The sequence below is a fragment of the Callorhinus ursinus genome, unplaced genomic scaffold, assembly GCF_003265705.2.
Source record: "Callorhinus ursinus isolate GAN/ISIS: 27379988/994484 unplaced genomic scaffold, GSC_fseal_2.0 scaffold6, whole genome shotgun sequence".
NCBI classification, from domain to species: domain Eukaryota; kingdom Metazoa; phylum Chordata; class Mammalia; order Carnivora; family Otariidae; genus Callorhinus; species Callorhinus ursinus.
The window spans coordinates 78,193,272-78,210,618 of record NW_027397068.1 but is presented as its reverse complement, the minus strand read 5'-3'; the positions used below and the strand labels follow the sequence as shown (position 1 = coordinate 78,210,618).

General features: G+C 46.3%; 1 protein-coding gene across 7 annotated transcripts in view; it reads left to right on the top strand.

The window, feature by feature from the left end:
• The window catches only part of RPS6KA2 (ribosomal protein S6 kinase A2), a 360,649-nt gene that overhangs the window by 210,597 nt on the left and 132,705 nt on the right, over window positions 1-17,347 (top strand). For 2 of the 7 annotated variants that reach the window (XM_025866476.2, XM_025866477.2), the window contains one exon: window positions 11,393-11,598. The exons of the other annotated variants lie outside the window; for them this stretch is intronic. The gene's annotated coding sequence lies outside the window, so the exon portion shown is untranslated. The remainder of the gene's footprint in view (window positions 1-11,392; window positions 11,599-17,347) is intronic. 7 annotated transcript variants of the gene reach the window in all.

Genomic DNA, 17,347 nt, shown 5'->3' with positions numbered 1-17,347 from the left:
TACGGAGAAGGATGCGTGAAAGGAAGACCAGAGACTGACATGGAGAGGATTTGGCAGTGGCCACTTAGGAAGGAACATCAAAATGTGGGAAGCAGTCGACACCCAAACTGTAGAGTCCTGGTGCCCTCCCTCCCTGAGCATGAACACAGCGCGGCAGACGGGAATGGAAGGAGAGTTCCCCGTTCCCCGTGGGCTCCACAGAGGCGTCTCTAACCTACATTAGAGACACAGGACTGCTCGCAGCCGAGAGGGAAGGAAGGTGGTGGCGCAGGGCAGGGGCACAGAACAGAGGGACGGGACGTGAGCCTGCAGTGAACTCAGTGTGTCTACAGGTGTCTTCTGCTTTTCCATGGCCTGCGATCTTCCTCGTTATCTACCTGCAGGGAGGGCCGACGTCTGTCAGCAGATGGTGGAGGGGCTGGGAATACTGGAGTTGCTATTTGGTTGCTTACATCACACCGGGCAGACACGGGGTTGGGGCCATGCTGAGCCGTGAGCTTCCCCAGCAGGACCCAGGAGGCCCCCCCGCCAGACTCTTGTAAGCGGGGACAACCTAGTTCCGTCCTGCTGCCCTGAGCTTACCCCAAGACTGGTGGGCAGAGCTCTGGGATCCAGGGATGGCCACACCAAAGAAAAATCGAGGGGAAGACAAAACAGGACTTGGAGAGGGACGCTGGAGAGAGACTCACATCTTAGTGAATCTGAAGTCAGAGAAGGCAGCAGGCAGCAGACAGAGAACACAGAGGATGGTTGTGTGTCCAGGTGACCGGCTGCTCGTGGGCGCCCGGGGAGCTCCACGCCAGAGCCTTCCGCTCACACCCTGCGGGGCGTCCCTGACTGCTGCTGGTGCTATTCGACACTAGTTAAAGCTTTACGGAAATGTAAGAAGGGGTTATCATCTACACAACAGCGGAAAATCATTGTTAGGAGCCCGAGGAGGAATTCGAGTTTGTACAGGATCAGTGATGAAACATTCCAGAGTGGCGTCTTGTTGTACTTCCCCTAAGTCTGCATAACCACAGTGCTCTGTGAACATCCCTCCCGTGCGGTACCTTGTCATCACTGGCAGCTCTTCCTCCGGTTTGTAAACACAGGGCGATCTGTAGTTACCGTCCTGTCCCCAGACACACGCCTGTCGCTGACATAGCGACAGACACAGCATACTCCCAGAGCGCCTCCATCTGGGAGGAGAGAAGGAGAGGCAAAACCAGGAGTAAAACGACAATGGTTCTTCCAGTCCACGAGTCTTTCATGCATTTTCTAGGTCCCGCAGTGCAGGGAATAGAGCCGTCTGAAAGTTGCTTTACACACGTTTTTTTTCTTAGCAGAGGAGAGTATGAAATATTCTCTTTGACAGTCTGCGGGTTAGAACAAAATGATCCAGTCTCTATACACGTAGGTTTATAGGTACATGTGTTTGTAAGTCTTCGTGTGTGTATGTGTAGGAGACCGTGAGGTAGCCCAGTCTACGGATGGAGCCAATACACAGAGGAGGGCTGAGCCAACAGTGCAGACGTGAAATTGGAGCCCTGTATCAGCCTACACCTGAAGTCCGTATTACCTTGGGACATTTAGTTATGTGATCTAGCCAATTCCTTTTATGTTTTAAGCCAGTTTCATTTGAGTTTTCGCTTATGCGAATAAAACCATCCTGGAACACACATATGATTTAATGAGCTTTGTATAAGAACCCTAAAAAGTGAGTAAATTATACTCTTTTTACCGATGAGAAACTGAATACTAAAGGTCAGACAGCTTGACAGGGGTCGTGCTGATAGTACTATAAATGGAGAATCCAGACTCAAACTAGGTTCTGTTGCCTCCAAAGCATGTGCCCTCAACCATTAGGATGTATATTAGAGCCAAAATAACATGTTCAGACAACATTACCTGTTCTGTGTACAAGGGCCAGGAAAATGCCATCCCAACAATGTTTCTGTCTAAAATATGAGAAGAGGACCCCCTTATGAGGTATACATTGTGTCTGAGTTCTAGAGACCCTGGAGCAGATGCCTGCTACATACAGGTGCTCAGGTCACATGTGTGGCTGCTTCCCAGCCCTGTCCCAAGGGAGAGAATTCAGGAGGTTAGAGCAGGTCCAGCCCCTTCAGGAGTCCTGGGTTTCAGACCCCAGAGAACTGATCGTTCCACTAAACCACAAAGCTTTTGATGCCTTTAAAATGACAGAGGAGAGGTGTCTGCCACTACATCTTATTTCCCCCCTTTGCCCCTGTTTTGTGTCACCGTGGTAAAGACTGCAGTGAGGGGCAGAGCAGAGCATGCTTGGGCAGATTCCCAGAGGAATCACAGCCGAATGCTGCTGCCTGGGAGGGGCACTTGGTCCTGCTGATGCATTTCTGGTACCGGTTCTTTAGGATAAATGGACATAGGTCATATACTATTTAACCCTTTTAGAAAAATTGGTAGAATTCTGATAGAATAGGAACATGTCTTAATAGGATGTGTATTTGGAAAACATAATAATAATATTTTTAAATTGATGTTTCAAAACATAGGAGAAATGCTTTTTCAGATTTTCCAATTTAATTGAGGTGATGCCTTGGGGAAAATTAAAGTTAGGTTGTTTTCATTCATTGAAACAGACAAAAGGTATTACATGTCTGCAATCATTGTTCTATTCTTTCAGTGTGTTTACCGGGTCTAAGGATACCTTTGTTCCTTTTCTGTCAACTTTCCTTTTTCACAATAATCTCCAGTCTAAAATCTGGAATATATAAATAATAATATAAAGAAGTAAGCATTCAAAAGATAAAAATGGGTCTTGGGGCGCCTGGGTGGCTCAGTCATTAAGCGTCTGCCTTCGGCTCAGGTCATGGTCCCAGGGTCCTGGGATCGAGCCCCGCATCTGGCTCCCTGCTCAGCGGAGAGTCTGCTTCTCCCTCTCCCACTCCCCCTGCTTGTGTTCCCGCTCTCGCTGTGTCTCTCTCTGTCAAATAAACAAATAAAATCTTTAAAAAAAAAAAGATAAAAATGGGTCTTGATTCTAGGAAAATTGTTTTATTTATCATACTTAGCTCCCCGCTTCTTAAAATTATTTGGTTATAACTGTACCTAATAGGTGGATATGCACGTACTCGTTTTATAGAAAAAATTTTATGAGAACATTATAACATTGTTTTCTTTGCTGTTATTTTCCACATACTTTTATGGCCAAATTTTCACCAGCACTGTCTTTTAGCTGTAGTGACCATATTTTGATAAATTATTAGAAGGATATGGTCATATAAGACAGTCTACAAAACTATGATATATGAAGACTCATGCACAAACCACGTTTTCTGCCCTGGAGGCATCCACAGACTTCGCCCTAAATGCATTCAGAAGTGCTCAGCATCAGGAAACATGTCAGCTAATTCCTATGATCTTGTCTTCGGTTACCATCCTGAGTTCTTTCCTCTGACTTGTGTTCTCCATTTGTGCTTGTAGGTGATGGTCAACTAATTCTCTCAAAACTCAGGAGATTCACCCTCATTTTCACCCCCGCTCTATCGCCACTGTCTATGTTGACTGGATTACTTTATTCACAGGAAAGAACCAGGAGCTATTTGCTTTTACCTTTCATGATCTTGTCACACTGCTTGAGTGTGACAAGACTAATAACTTGCTTTTTAAACATTTATTGAATTGGTCTGCCACACATTGTACCAAGTGCCTCACGTGCTCACGTGACCAATTCAGCGTACCTATTTACATGATATTTACCATGAAGTATTGCTGTATCTGGGAAGCCATTCCTGCGTTGAACTACATAGCAAAAGATCTAGTGAGGAGATGAGCGTGGAGAACAAAAATCAAAACAAGAAAAAAAAAGGGTAAGAATGATCAGAAAAATGTGTAAAAGAGAACAAGTGATCCAAAGCTAATAAATTCTCTTTATCTTGAAATAGATGTAGAAAGGTATTTTCTGATTACAGGAATATTCCAGTTTGTGACTTCCCCTTTTTCAAATAATTATGGGTTAATAAAATATACTTGACAGCAAAACTTTTCTGAATAAAATCAAGCTTTGGGTCATTTATAAGAGACTTTTCGATGTTTCAGTGTCCCTAGGTCGTCAGTACAAATATCAGACATGGTGTCCACCGCTGTAGCTACAAGTGTTATATCTTGGAAGGACGACGGAATCGCCAGACAGTCCGGCAGTCCTTTCTGTGACAACCCTGAAAGTAAATTTAAATCCAGGTTTCTGCTTGTGTCTCACACCCTGGAACACTATTTTCAAACATCATGTGCAGAGCCGCAGTATATGAGACAGACTTTGGAGAAGAGCCGCTCTGGTTGTGGAGGAGGGGGCATCTTCATCTCCCTGTGCATTCCCTCTCGCCCCCCCGTCTCCCCCATGGGTGGGAGGCCAGGCCACACGACCCCAGGGTCCTAGAGAACCCCAGCATGAAAGCCACCATTTTAGACAAAGCTTGATCCACACAGGAAGCACTAAACGTCCCCACCCATGAGTCCTAGAGTGAAAATAACAGAACCCCCCGCTGCCCCCCCACCTGAGCATTTTCCAGATGTCAGTGGACATCAGGTTGAATTTGGGCTGACCCCATTATATATTCCAGAAGTTGCACTTCAAAATAAATCCCCAGCCTTAAATTGTTTAGCTCTTTATGGTCAGTTCATGTTTCTCTTTCGTTTTTCAAAATTATTTTAAGTTCCGGTATAGTTAACACACAGTGTTACATTAGTTTCGATGTACAATATAGTAAGCCAACAATTCTACACATTACTCAGGGTTCAGCACGACACGTGTACTCTTAGGGTCCTGATCACCTATTTCCCCCATCCACCCACCCACCTCCCCTCTGGTGCCCATCAGTGTGTTCTCTGTAGTCACAGGTCTGCTGCTTGGTGTGTGTGTCTCTCTCTCTCTCTCTCATTTTTTCTTTGCTCCTTTGTTTTGTTTCTTAAATTCCACATATGACAAATATGGTATTTGTCTTTGTCTGACTGACTTATTTCACTTAGCCTCATACTCTCCAGCTCCATCCATGTTGTTGCAAATGACAAGATTTCATTCTTTTTTTATGGCTGAGTAGTATTCCATTGTGTATATACCACATCTTTATCCATGCATTAGTCGATGGACACTTGGGCTGCTTCCATAGTTTGGCTATTGTAGATGATGCTGCTGTAAACATAGGGGTGCATGTATCCCTTCGAATTCGTGTTTTTGTATTTTGGGGGTAAATACCTAGTAGTGCAGTGACTGGATCATAGGGTGGTTCTGTTTTGATTTTCTGAGGAACCTCCATACTGTTTTCCACAGGGGCTGCACCAGTCCCACCACAGTGCTGGAGGGTTCCCCTTTCTCCACACCCTTGCCAACACCTGTTTCATTTTTTTCTATTTTTAAAAAAATATCCTTAGCTTCCTGGTTGTTTGGATTTGGGAATAAACATGGCTTTCTGTCTAAATATATATCAACTTTAGAAGGAACAGAATAAACATCTAAAGAATAATTCCATGTCTGTGAGGGGCCAAGATTGAAGGCTAACGCAGCTGAGGAAGTTTTTCCTTGAAGCAGAATGGAGCAAGAAATAAAGGAGGGGAAGTTCTGTCAGACTCAGAGGAAAAAAGCCATTATTTACAAAATTTACCAATTTCAGAATGTTGCCTCTATCTGTGTGGTGTCCAGAAACATATGCTTTAATAGCCTTTCAGATCCAAACAATAGTCAAAAATGTTATATGTCCCCAGAGACTCAAATGTTACTCCTGATTTTGTCTCCCTCACAGATGGAAATAATCCCAAATCTGTAACTGGAAATTCTCAGATGCGGATTTGTTTCTTCCACACATGAATAGATTGTTAAATTAGATGTGAGAATTTTGAGTTGAGCATTTTTTATTTTTGTAGCACCAAACTGGATTGTTTACAGAGATACAAGGATACTTGCTCCCTCCATACAAATGAATAGAGGTTTCCAGCTTCTAACCTGCTGACTGCCTGTTTTTTTCAGTGGTGGAGGGAGCTTCCTTCATGCCCTTGTGGGGGCGGGTGGGGACGCTCCATTGCCTAATTGTGTTCTCCTTTCCATCCTAAATTCTCTGGCATCATCAGTGAGCAGATATCCCGGGGAGATTGCCCACTGTAGCTTCAGCCATGCCTCCTGTGGAGCGGGGGTCCTTGTGAAAAGTTCCACCTTTTTGTCTGAGAATTGACTCAGAATTTGAAATTAGATGCACAAGGAGAAATATACTGTGCACCACGTTTAAGTTGAGCTCTCATAAGAGTCGCCAAGAAAGTCCCTTCTTTGAATCTCCTCAGGATTGTTTAGTTCCACATTCCCTTGAATGCCATGAATTTTTTCTTGCTTTTACAAACAGCTTTATGAGACCTAATTCATATCCCATACATTTCACCCAGATGAGTGTCCACGCCAGGGTTTTTTATCTCTTCACAGAGTTGTACAACCATCAGCACAATCTAGAACTTTTCCTCACCCCAAGTGGAACCTCTGGACGATGGCTGTGACACCTGTTTTCCCCTTTGCTGACCCTCCAACAGCTCTAGTGAGCTACGAGTTACTTTCTGTCACTACAGATTGGCCTACTTTAGGCATTTCCTGTAAGTGAAATCGGTGGTTTTGTGACTGGCTTCATTCACTTACCGTAATGTTCCTAAAGTTCATCCATGCAGTGGCAGGTGTCTGTCTTTGTGGCCAGACATCTGTTGAATGGACACAGCATGTAATGTTTACCCAGTACACAGCTGATAGACGTCTAGGTTGTTTCTACTTTCTGGCTTCTGTGATTAAAGCTGCGATGAGCATTTATGTACCAGTTTTGGAGCAGATGTATGTTTTCATATCTCTTGGGTGTATACCTAGATGTGGGATTGCAAGAGCAGATCGTAACTCTGTGCTGAAGCTTCTGAGGAGCTTCCAGACTTTTCCAAAGTGGCTGCGGTATTTGATGGAGCGGTCTAGCAGTGATGGAGGGGTCTGACACTTCTCTCGTTCGCTGTTTGGATTACAGCCATCCGGGTGGGTGTGAAGTGGTATCTCACTGTGGCTGAGTGGTGTCTCCCTACTGATTGGTGGCATTGGGCATCTTTTTATGTGCTTATTGGCCATGTCTTCTTTGGGGAAATGTCTCTTCAGATCACTTGACCATTTTTACTTCTTAGGTGATTTTTTTAAATTATTGAGTTGCAAGTGTTATTTATATATTCTAGATATGAGTCCCTTATCAGATACATTATTTGCAGGTATTTCCCCCCACTTTGTGGGTTGTCTTCACTTTCTTGATGGTGTCATTTGCAACCATTTAGCCTTACATCTGTGTTAGTTGCCTTCTGCCATGGTTTGAGTCCCTTCGAAGCCCTTTGCAATGCTGCTTAAGCATCCAGGTTTCCAGGGGGTGCTGTGTTCAGGATATATTTGTACGGAACTAAATTATCAGTGCTACTTGTTTTTCTCATCTAATAAGGCAAGGAAGGCAAGGGGTCTCTTTAGCTTGGTTTCCCCATGGTGAACATGTAGGCATATTTCAAGGGAATCAATTTTAACTCTCTACAAGCACTCTGGTCTGTGGGTCTCAAAAGAAATAGTGTACAGAAGGCCGAAATCTGATCTATTTTATTTATTTATTTATTTATTTATTTATTTATTTATTTATTTATTTTAAAGATTTTATTTATTCATTTTGAGAGACAGAGCACAAGCAGAGGGAGAGGGAGAAGCAGACTCTGCTGAGCAGAGAGCCCAACACGGGGCTCAATCCCAGGACCCCGAGATCATGAACTGAGACAAAGGCAGACGCCTAACCATCTGAGCCACCCAGGCACCCCTGATCTATTTTAATAGTTTGATGTCTACCATTTTATTTTCAGATAGGCAGGAATTGCTGAAACCACAGCCCTGGGCTGTACCTATAACAGAAATGTACTGAGGAATCTAACTTGGGGAGTTCCCCTTGCTCCCATCTAAGGGGGCCTTGGGCTGATTGTACTTTCCTAGACATTAACCATGGTTCTGAACCTCCAGTGGGGAATCAGCCCAGAGGCCGGAGATCTGAAAACGGGTGGCAACTTTGTGTCTTAAGCTAAGTTCACCTCAGCCTGCAAAGTAACAAGCTTTCTGTTTGGGTTGCCACGTCTTGGGCAGGCTAATGCCTTTATATCTCAATCATTACTCATATGTTTTCATCTCAAGTCTTATCACCACAGAAAGTAACCTTTTGGTTTGTTCTTTTCAATAAAATTTGTATGCTATTTTTATTTTTCTGTCACCTCTGAAACATCCCAGTTGAATGCATAAAGGGGAGTGTGAGAGAGTTCCTGCACGCACTTCTATTTAAAATGCCACCCCCACATGCCCTTTTACTGTTAGAATCATAGTTTACGTGTTAATTTTGTGCTATAATGTCATATCAAATTTAAGTGCCTAGATAGAAAACATAATATTATAAGACTTAAATAGGAATATCTCGTAGAGATTTATAAATATAAATTCTGATATTCTAATTGGATTAAACCTTAACAAGCAGTTTTTAAGTTCCGAGTCAGAACCTTAGGACCCCATATTGAATCTGATCTTTTAGGCTAAGTGATGACCCAAATGTTACCTTTTAAGAGCCTACAATCTAATTGAGGAGATAAGAGTTATAGTCTAGAGATAATTTTGGTGCCGTGAGATTTTATGTCCTATGTGGCATAGATCACAGTAGGAACCTACTCTGAACCTACTGTGAAGCTGCAGGTTTTTGAAAAAAGGAGAGTGTCTGGGGGCAGGCATCTTCCCTGATAGGATGAACAAATGTCCAGAGACCATGCCTGTGGGCCTTCGGAACCAGGACCCAAATGCAGATGACTTGGTTGCAAGTTACAGCTTCCATGTGGGCAGAGTCTTCAGAGAAAGTCTGATTGGCGGTGCTTCCAGGGGAGGCAGGAGTGGGATCGTGAATGCAAGAATGGAAAGCTGTGCAGGGAAGAGCAGTATGCCCTTGATGCCCATGGAGGGAGGGAATGGGGCACGGGCCCGGAGGCTATGTGGGGGCCACGGCTCATGGAGCCCCTAGGTGATGCTCTGGACCGCACAGGCTTATAGTCTTATTCGTTGTCTTGAGTAGTGTGAATAATTACTTTGCTAAAGAAAATTCAGGGGCGCCTGGGTGGCTCAGATGGTTGGGCATCTGCCTTCAGCTCAGGTCGTGATCTCAGGGTCCTGGGATCAAGCCCCGTGTCCAGCTCCCTGCTCAGTGGGAGTCTGCCTCTCCCTCTCCCTCTGCCCCTCCCCCTGCTTGTGCTCTCTCGCGCGCGCTCTCTCTCTCTCTCTCTGTCAAATGAATAGAATTTAAAAAAAAAAAATCAGGCTTGACCGTGGTTTTCTTCTCCAGACCTCATGTGCACTGTGCTCTGAGCACATTACATGTTATGCTTGAGCCTCATAGTGCACAGCCTGGGGCCCTTTTATTAACTCGGCTTTGCATGTGAGGCAGGGCACCATTTGATTAGGTGACTTGCTGAAGCTCTGTGGCCCAGCCATCCCAGGCTCATCTCCATCTCCCTGGCCCAGCCAGAAGGTTCTCCCATCCGCTCTGACCAAGGTCAACCATCTAACACCTGGTGGACTTAGCTCATGACGCTGCAGTCACCCCCGTCAGGGAGCTGGGCCACTCTACACACTAGCAAATGTGGAGTTTGTTCCTTTATTTGCTCTGGCCTTTTTCTTTTCTTTTCTTTTTTCTTTTCTCTTCCTTTCCTTTCTCTCTCTCTCTCTCTCTCTCTCTCTTTTTTTAGTTTTCCACAGGCTCACTCCAAACCACCAAATAGGTCGCATGAGCAATCCTGTGTTGGGGGGGAAGTTTTAAAAGTAAGATGTTTTTCTTACTTTTTATTAGTGAACTGTGACGTTCCCATTTAAGTAAACTTGAAACTTCCACACACTAATTGTAAAGCAATTATTTCCTAGACCATTTGTTCAAATCACATCTCAGCGCCAGAGCTGTCTGCACGGGGAATGTGTTAGTACACGTATATTTTAAAATAGTGTTGCTCATAGTTAAAAACTTCACATTGGAACAGTCTCCTGGGAATGTTGTCACAGACAGTTAGTAAGAATGCAGCTTTTCTTTGTTTTATTAAATCTCTTCTTCTCACTAAATGTTGGCTTTTCATCCCATTTTCCTGGTGACCTTTAGAAGCGTGTGGAGGGAGAAGTGCTTAGCTGCAGCCTCACCCCTTCCAAGGGCAGTTCCCCCAGCTCTGCCTCCCAGCACTGGGTGCCCCATTGACAGGTGCTGGGGGGCAGGGTCCCTGGCCCCTCCACGATCCCTGATATCACATCCCGTGCGCAGGCTGAAGGAGTTCATTCGGTGAGCCGTGTGCCTGGGCCCCCCCCAGCCTCCGTGGCGGTGCTTCCGTCTGCCCGGCTCCTACCTCAGCTCCGCCTGACCTTGGCTTGCCATGTTTCGAATGGCGCCCTGCCAATGACAGGTGTTGGACGCTGGGAAAATCCACAGACGGAATCCTCCCCACCACCTCTCAGAAAGCCAGCTGTCTCACAGGAAAGCTCTCAGGTGTCCTGACTCCAAAAGGACACGTGCACCGTTGCCACCCCAGTTCTATCCCATTTCAGAGTCAAATGAAGCACTGGGATCCCGTGTCCGACACCAGCCCCCTGCGTCTGGGGAACGATGAACTGGGAGGGAGCCACCTGCCCCTCCCTGAGCGGTGCCCCCCCCCACACTCAGACTGCATCAAGTTCCCGAGCAATCATGGGGAACACAGTGTTTTCTGGGTGCGCCACAGCCCACACAGGACAAGGACAGATGCGGCGGGTCTCTGCAGAGCTTCCCTTGTCCCTCAGCAGCCATGATGTGGGTCCCCGTAGAGAGAGCTCAGAGACAGGGAGTTCACGGGGATGTAGAATGTTCTGCTCTTGATATCCCGGGGCCCTTTAATCTAAGGGCTTGTGTCATCGTTGCAGACAAACTTAACACTAACAACCTATGCAGGTTTCCGTGAATGTCAGCGCTTACAAACACTGAAGCCTCCTAGTCTTCGAACAAACTCATCCAGAGGGTGAAAGCCGGATGAATTCTGAGGTGACCCTTGCTGACACAAAATGAATAAACCTTTGAGAATGTCTTTTAAAAAAAGGAAGAGAGTTTTATCCGAGCCCAAGTGAGGACAGCTGCCCGGGATGCACAGTCTTCACAAAGAACAGAGAGCTCAGGAGAGGGAATGTGTAACACAGGGTTGTACATGTGTTCTGTTACATTGAGACTTACAAATCATCCCGAGGACGGGCATTCCAGAAAATTACAAACTTTGTCTTGTGCTTTATACAAGGTTGCAGGCTTCAGAGGTGTGAGGACTAAGGGAGATTTTTACTCTTATCTTTAGTTTGAAATGTTTCTTTTAGGTTATTTGCTAACGAAGCAGATGTACAATGTATGCTCAGGGCAGAAACAGCCCATGCTTTGAAGTTTGGTGAAGTCATTCTGACCTTGGGAAACGGTGAAGAACAGCTTCCCTGGGAGCCCAGGGGCCGGGCCCATGGACATCAAAGGTTGAAGATTGCCTTTATGACCCTGAACAACGTCTTTCTCTCCACATTCCACACCCTGGGTAAGCCCCTGCTCTGCAGAAAACATACTCAAATTCAACAAACAGAAATACTAACTTTACTCCTTTTCCAATTTTTCGTATGAAATATTTCACACATATATACAAATAAAAACTATTGTAACAAATACATATGTCTTCATAATTCAGCTTAAGAAATAAAATGTTATTGATACAGTGAGCCCCCATCCACACCTGCCCAATCTCATTCCGGTCCATCACCCAGAGGCTACACTTGTCCTGGATTTGATGTCATCATCCCGATTGATTTCTTCATGTTCCTACTGTGTATATCTCGACACTCTATAGTATTGTTTGGGGGGCTTGTGTGTATACGGTCACATTGCACGTATTCTTTTTTTTTTTAAAGGTGAATATTCTTTTTTTTTTTAAAGATTTTATTTATTTATTCATGAGAGACAGAGGGAGAGAGAGAGAGAGAGAGAGAGAGAGAGAGAGAGAGAGAGAAGCAGAGGGAGAAGCAGGCTCCCAAGGAGCAGGGAGCCCAATGCGGGACTCGATCCCAGGACCCTGGGATCATGACCTGAGCCGAAGGCCGACGCTTAACCATCTGAGCCACCCAGGCGCCCACATTGCACGTATTCTAATGCAGCTCATTCCATAGTACATTGATGAGATGTGTCCATGTTGATCATTTCAAGTTGGTTCCCTATGCTTGCTTCTGTGTGGTGTTTTGCTGCCTACCATACGAACTTTTAGCAGTTCTCCTGTGGACAGCCGCTGTTGTGCTTTCCTATTTCTGTTATGAGCAATGCCACTCTGAGGATCTGGCACATCGTTCCTTGTACACGTGGAGGAGGGCATTTTCTCAGGGACAGACCCGGGTCGACGCTGCTGGCTTGTGGAGCCTGTGATCTTCAACTTGACCAAATACCACCGAGTTCCCTCCAGATCGGTGTGCGCTGCACACTCCCCACTCCCCAGCCAATGACGTCCAGGGGCTCCTCATCCCTACCTGCTGCAGGGCGTCAGGGGTGAGGTCTGTGTGGGAGCTGGTGACTCACTGAGGCTCTGACTCCTGCTGCTGGGACCCACGTGCGTGGCGCTCTCCTTTTCTCTCTCTTTTCATTGATTTCTGAGAATTCTTTGCATTTTCTGGATAATAATTCATTGGTTATGTATGTTATAAATAGCATCGAGTGTTGTGGCCCATCTTTTAACCTTTTTATGCAGAAGCTTCTAATTTTTATGTAGCTGAATTTATCAATCTTTTTCTTGATGGTTTTTGCTTTCTGTGATAAGAAGTCTTCCTTACTCTGAAGTCATAAAGCTCATCTATTCTCATCTAAAACTTTTAAAGTCTTATTTCTAACATTTTGGCCTTTAGCTGCTCAAGATGAATTGTTTATCAGGTCTGAGATAGGAAACTGATTCTGTGTTTTGTCTTTTTTAGATAAGATAAGCAGTTTCTCAGCCCCACTTACTGAACTGGCCATGCTTTCTTCACTCACCTTCGTGGTCACTCTATCACATTGTAAGAGCCCCTGGAAGGATGGGGTCTATTTGTGCTCCATTTGTCTCACCTGGGCCAAAACTACCCTGTCTTACTTGCTATTGAATGAAAATAAGTCTTGGTATCAAATGCAGCAGGTCTTTTTTACCCTCACATTGTTTTTTTTCAGTATCACCTTGGCTCTATGCTCCCAAAGATTTTAGAGACAGCTAGTCATTGACACAACTCTAACTTAACTAGGTTAGCTCACTTCCAAATTAAATGAGATTTTTTTCTTTTCTTTTCTTTTCTTTTTTTTTTTTTAGAGAGAGAGGGGGGGAGAGGTGGTGGGGAGGGACAGAGGGAGAGGGAGAGGGAGAATCTCAAGCTGACTCCCTGTTGAGCATAGAGCCCGAAGCGGGGCTCCATTTCACAACCCTGAGATCATGACCTGAGCCAAAACCAAGAGTCAGATGCTTAACCGACTGAGCCACCCAGAGGCCCCTGAATGCGATGTTTTATGTGGAAATGTTTTATAAACAGTGGAGGGCTATAAAAATTGAAGGTGTGGATAGTCACATTGTGGAAATGTGATTTATGTGGGTTTAAGAGCATTTCATGTATTCCATGTATCTACAAGTATGTAACTTGCTTACAAGTAGAGAAATATAATTTGGTTTTTATTACTTTCCGTCTCTCATGTCATGGAGCCTGTGGGTACTCAGTAAATGTTGTTTGCATGGAATCCTCAGTCGGGCTCAAGGCTGACCTGTTAGCTGTTTCTGTTTTGTTTTTATCCTAAATCTTCCTTCATTTATCACCATCTTTTTGAGGTGAGGGCAAGATGTTTTTGCTTTTTTTTTTCTCTTAAGAAGTACTAGACACACAGAGTATTTAATAAATTACTCCCTATTTCTACTAGACAGAGCAAGTCAGATTTCAACAGGAAAAATACAATAAAAATGACTTTGGGTTTAAAATTTAATTTCCCATGATTTGATAAGACCATTTGCTAAATGCACGTGTATTCCATTTGCTTTTGTCACTGATTTCCACATATTTGAAATTTCATTTCACGTTGAAAAGTCTTTAGGAAGCTTTATTATTTAGCCCTGAAAATAGGGTAAGTACAACAACTTTTGTGTTACAAGAATTGCCATTTTGTTCTCCCATATATTCAGCCACCCTTTGGGCTTGATGCTCCAGTCGGTGCTTGTTCAAAGATCAATGGGGCATGCTCCCGGCACTAACAGATCTTAGATCCATCAGGAGTAAGAGATGTCCCCGAATTCCTGAGGCAAGTTAGATGACCTCAGAAAGGAAAAGTCACATCTGTTTGGAGTGACTCATTCATTTCTTCATCAAACAAGCCTTTTTGATTGACACCCACAAACAAGCCCACTGAGTTTCTGCAAGTGCCAAGCACTGCCTGGGGGGGCCCTCCCAGGATGGGTGGAAGCCGCCTCTGCCCTTGGAGCCCACGGTCTACTTAGGAAGACAGACATCAGACAAAGGAGGAGTAGAGAGTGTGGTGGCGCAGAGAGCCAAGGGATCGAATGTGACGGGTCAATGGGAGATCCCAGGGAGGAGATGGAATTTGCTGCAAGTCCTGACAAGTGAGCGGCTGTGGATGAAGGATTGCGTGGGGAGCAGGGGACCCGACCCGCCCAGCCCGGGAGGGTTTGAGTGGTCATATCCCTGTGTCTTGAAGTACTCGTCAAAATTGTCATCACACTGCTGAACTCCACCTGGGCTAAGACCCGTTGCTCATCTAGCTCCTCTGTTCTGCAGCTTATTTGTTTTTTGACCTTACACTTATTTTGTTTTTGTTGGTAAATTCTGCCTTCCAGTCTGTCAGTGTAGTTAGAGGCCTGCCTTCCGTCATTGTGCAAGTGAACTGTCCCTTCAGCTTCAGGAAGCGATGGGCTTCACCTGGGCGCCAGCAGGAGCGCCACACAGCAGAGGGCCAAGGGTGTGCCCATCCGAAACCTCCTTCCTGGTTGGCCCGCATTCACCACCAGGTCTGGTTCAGTCCGTCAGGCAGCTGGGATTCCCACAGCCATTATTTCTCCATGCTCTTCCCCATGCCAATAAGAAAGCCTTAGTGAGTGTCTTTGCTAAGACCAGAGATGTGTTCTTCATGTCTCCCTCAGACACCTGTCTGGTAACCTCCCCCCAAAAGAGAAGGACAACTCTGTGATTATCATTGATCTCAACTTCCTCTCTAACAGCTGCCCACAGGTCTCCTGGCCAACTGTTCACAGAATCCTCCTTTCTAAACAGCTCTGCCTGTTTCCAGTCCTTGATACCAATTTGTCTTCTTCACAAATCACCCAGAGTGGGTCTTCAAGTACTGGTGGCTAAGCTGTGACCCAGTGGTAAACTGGGGTGAGGAGGGACAGGCCCTAGGCATGCAGGTACCTGGGCCATGCCCACACACCTGCTCCCCAGCCTGCACACCTGCTCCCCAGTCCGCACACCTGCTCCGCAGCCCGCACACCTGCTCCCCAGTCCGCACACCTGCTCCGCAGCCCGCACATCTGCTCCGCAGCCCACACACCTGCTCCCCAGCCAGCACACCTGCTCCCCAGACCGCACACCTGCTCCCCAGACCGCACACCTGCTCCCCAGCCCTCACACCTGCTCAGCAGCCCGCACACCTGCTCCCTAGCCACACACCTGCTCCCCGGCCCACACACCTGCTTCCCAGTCCACACACCTGCTCCCCAGCCTGCACACCTGCTCTGCAGCCCGCACACCTGCTCCCCAGCCGCACCTGCGCTGGACAGTGCTGTCAGCCGAGAGTGGTGGGCATGGTGTCAGAAGGGGCTGAGTCCAGTCTGCCAGGAAGAGTACAGTGTGGAGGGGAAGTCAGAAGGGAGGGAGCAGAGAGAAACACGGGGTGCTCATCCAGAGAAAGCCCTGTTGTTGCCTGGACCTCCACAGAATCCTGCAGTTGGGACATGATTTCTCTTCCCTGCCTCCATTCCTCCAAAGAAAACAGGCTTCCTTCTCCTGACGCAAGAGGAAAGAATGTTGTATAAACAGAGACACTTAGAACCAAAATGTTTAGAGCTTTTCCCCACACAAACCACCCATGATTTAGTTCATGATGAGCAGATTCCAGGTTGTATAACCAAAGTCTTGAAGTTCAAAGGGTCATCTGATTCCAAGTTCTCCATCCAGACCTAGCTTCGAGATCACATGAGCTCAGAAAGCCTAGCCTGACTTTCCGTTTCTTTGTTGCCTCTGCCTGTCTACACTGTTGAGAATCCGGTCCTGATTTTGCAAACCATTTCATCCATCGATAAGCCTCTCTGCATTGTTCCTGTTAGAGCATACAAGCCTGTGAGAAAATTAAAACATGGTCTGTCTGCCCCCATGGCCTTTTGTAGGGACCCCTTCCTCCCACATGGGGCTGAGGGGGAGGGTGGGGATGATCTGTAGCAGCGGGCCGGCGAGGCTGCAGCGGGGGCGGGGGGGCAGCAAATAGGGGCCCCGCACTCCATTTTGGCCTGTGATGCCTTCGTCCCCCTTTTCTCTCCCTCTCCCTCCTGAGAAGTGTTTTGTTTACTTTCTGCCTGCGAGGTGAATAGTAAGGGGAAATAATAGCAGCAATTATGGTTGTCAAGCGCCCTTGGAAAAGCCGTGCCTGGCTGCCCTGGGACAGTCTCTGGGACTGCTCCCGAACCCATTTACATGACAACAGAGTGGAACATTTTAATAGAGGAAAACAAATACAATTTGCACAAAAGTTCTGTCTGCGGCACGACTGCAGCGGTTCGGTGAGCTGGCCACGTGCTCCGGACCCATCGAGAGGAGCGGGTGATGGCGCCAAGGACGGGCTGTGCTCAGCGGAGAGCCGAGCGCGCCGCGCTGGACCCCTGCCTCTCCTCCCCTCTCCTGGGGTCCTACCCCCGTCCCCCATGGGTATTTCTCTACTCTTTTTGTTTCCTAATTTGAAAGCAGCATTTTGATGCTACTGATTAAATCTAGAGCAAACTAAATGAAAATTTTGGTTTTGCCCTTAGCGTCTGTTAGAGCTTCAGTCATGCACATTGTCCGATCACTGCAGCTCCTTTCCAAGATCACCGGCATTTTCATGAGTTTCCCTGATCTACTGAATCCCTCTGTGCACCATTTCCCCCTCGTTGTTTTCTTTCGGGGGTACGAGAAGTTCTTCTTTCTCTCCCTGCCACTTTCCCCTTTGCCCTGCAGCCCACATGTCCCCCTGCCTCGCTGTGCTTCCCAGGTAATGCCATCCCCCCTCCCCCGGGCCTTGTCGGGCCCGGGACCTGT